General features: G+C 48.0%; 1 long non-coding RNA gene across 1 annotated transcript; it reads right to left on the reverse strand.

The window, feature by feature from the left end:
- On the reverse strand, positions 1 to 2706 carry LOC135812589 (uncharacterized). The gene is made up of 2 exons (XR_010552860.1): positions 2308 to 2706; positions 1 to 648 (listed from the first exon to the last, which is right to left on the reverse strand). It is a non-coding gene; the product is annotated as an uncharacterized LOC135812589 (long non-coding RNA).
- Between the last annotated feature and the right edge of the window lie 250 nt (positions 2707 to 2956).

Genomic DNA, 2956 nt, shown 5'->3' on the forward strand with positions numbered 1-2956 from the left:
TACAAGTTCCATGCTCTCGCAATCAACACTCTTGATTTTATTACACTCATCTAAAACACTAATACTATTCAGAAGTCTTAGAGGTAAGTTTGTCAGATGAGAGCAAGACGATGGCTGGCTGTTGAAGAGGTGCACTCGCCATCCTTAAATACTACCTAAACAATAATAAGCATACACGAAGCCATTAAAACCAAAATCGCGGTCACAATACTAAGCGAGAGAAAAGAAAAGAAAAAAGAGTCCTGATGTCAGTCGCAAGCGTAAGTCCGATTCTCAAATGAGCGGACGAGTGGCCTCATCAGCAGGGCAGTCAGTCAAGAGGGGGCCAGAGCAGTCAGTGTGAGGCAGTTCTACGGCTGGACGATGAGAGCAGAGTAGAGTGGACACATGCCGGCATGGCTAGCATGCAGGCAGGCAGGCTGGTTGCCGCAAAGGATATTCTTTGCCAGCGCAGCAGCGCACCTCACCTCATGGTGCACAGGATACAACACAGGGGGGAAACCCCCCGGGGCTGCGGATCTGCTATCTGTACTGCTGTCGAGATCCATAAGTAGCTCTCGTGGTTAGGTCATGATGCCTTGCCCAGCTCAATTTTCTTTTGCAGTGCACGCTGAGCGTTGTAGATGAGAGAGTCCACCAGGCTCGACACTGGAGCAGGTTACAAAAAGAAGAGGAAAGTTGCATGTGAGAATTTTGGAAGGCACGATGAACACACCACGCGCATACTTTGTGTAATTATGTCAGATACTTCCACTTCCTCTGGGAACATAAAACACGTTGTGACTTGTTTCGACCTGCCAGTTCTGGTGATTTGAGCTCTGAGCAACCAAGATGGTGAGACTCACACCGTGCCAATTTCTTTTGTGTAATTATAATAATTTATTATCGTAATACTACAGTAAAATCCCGCCAGAGCGTGCCTTCCTGACTTCTTGCCAGGGCAGTGAATCCTGGTATGACTCTGTGAAGTGTGATGCCGTACTGTACTGCATACAGGTGCTGGACCTCGTTGGAAATGTATGCAACAGTTCCTATCCTCTTGACCAGGGATCGCACAAAAACCCTGGGTTTTGATGCGTCTGTGCGACTCCCTGCTCTTGACCTTTGGTCGGTGTACGAGACGCACGCACAATTTTTCGTAGGAAGAGTACTCTTTTCATGTGGTACTGAAAGCGGCAAGTAGGACTCGCCCATCCGCCCCTCCCCACCGGGATCTACTCGAAGGGTCGCGGAGGTAGGGGCGCTCTGGTGGGATTTTCACGTAGTGTACATACTACAAAGAACAGGATGGCCAATCAGTGTCAATTGAAGTGTGTTTTTTGGTTCCACTGAACGAAATTTCTTGCGCACAGTAACTCATTAGAATGCGAAAAACAAAGTCAACAAATTGTTTGTTTCCGGAGAAGAAGATAGACAACAAATACATGACAGAAAACCTGCCAGCACGCCTGTATAAGAATCACTGGGTACCTAACTCTCTGTTGGAAAAAGAGAGAGAGAGAGAGAGAGAGAGAGAGAGAGAGAGAGAGAGAGAGAGAGAGGAGAGAGAGAGATGAGAGAGAGAGAGAGAGAGAGAGAGAGAGAGAGAGAGAGAGAGAGAGAGAGAGAGAGAGAGAGAGAGAGAGAGAGAGAGAGAAGAGGAGAGAGAGAGAGAGAGAGAGAGAGAGAGAGAGAGAGAGAGCGAGAGAGCGAGAGAGAGAGAGAGAGAGAGAGAGAGAGAGAGAGAGAGAGAAGAGAGAGAGAGAGAGAGAGAGAGAGAGGAGAGAGGAGAGGAGAGAGAGAGAGAGAGAGAGGAGAGAGAGAGAGAGAGAGAGAGAGAGAGAGAGAGAGAAGAGAGAGCGAGCGAGCGAGAGAGAGAGAGAGAGAGAGAGAGAGAGAGAGAGAGAGAGAGAGAGAGAGAGAGAGAGAGAGCGAGAGAGAGAGAGAGAGAGAGAGAGCGAGAGAAGAGCGAGAGAGCGAGAGCGAGAGCGAGAGAAAGAGAGAGAGAGAGAGCGAGAGAGCGAGAGAGAGAGAGAGGAGAGAGAGAGAGAGCGGAGAGAGAGAGCGAGAGAGAGAGAGAGAGAGAGAGAGAGAGAGAGAGAGAGAGAGAGAGAGAGAGAGAGAGAGAGAGAGAGAGAGAGAGAGCGAGAGCGAGCGAGAGAAAGAGAGAGAGAGAGAAAGAGAGAGAGAATTAGAGAGAGAGAGAGAGAGAGAGAGAGAGAGAGAGAGAGAGAGAGAGAGAGAGAGAGAGAGAGAGAGAGAGAGAGAGAGAGAGAGCAGGGGATGCCTAGAAAAGCTGCATGCTGTATAGTAGTAGTGGTCACTCACCCGTGAAGAGTCCACCAACGATGGCGCAGACACTTGTGATGAAGTGAATGAAAGAACTGCATGAACGCAAACAAGAAAAATACAAGGCATATAGGCGTAGTTTGTTGGTCCTTTTTCTTTTCCATATTGAGTTAACAAAAAAAAATACAAAGGATGTGTCTCGCAGTGTCTCAAAGACAGTTTAGGAGGAAAAGAAACTGCAAGACTTCAAAGTTTCGTTTCTCAGTGCAAACCTGGATAGGAACATCAATGCCATCAGAACTGATGTTCAAATGCAAGCGCTTTCGTGGCTCGCGTTCTACCGCACACACCGCAGTGGTAAGACAAATTGCATGACGCAAGCAGTTTGGCTCGGGGGTGGGTGGTGGTGTTATACTGATCTGTGTGTACAATTCGATTGCTACAGTCCGTGCCAAAAATTCCGACAAAATCACAAGTCACTGAGCAATGCTACTAACAGCCCATCAATCTTTCTACCAAATTTGAACTGAACGCGGCGACACCAACCCTGAGTGATTTGTTGTTGTTTTCCTGGTACCAACTGTACACCTTGGCAAGCGCTTCGCTGATTTTGTTGGTGTTTTCAGACCTGCTACCTACGCAGCAACATGCGCCACAAGTAGCGCTTTTTAGGAATTTGAGAACACTT

The sequence above is a fragment of the Sycon ciliatum genome, chromosome 3, assembly GCF_964019385.1.
Source record: "Sycon ciliatum chromosome 3, ocSycCili1.1, whole genome shotgun sequence".
NCBI lineage: Eukaryota > Metazoa > Porifera > Calcarea > Leucosolenida > Sycettidae > Sycon > Sycon ciliatum.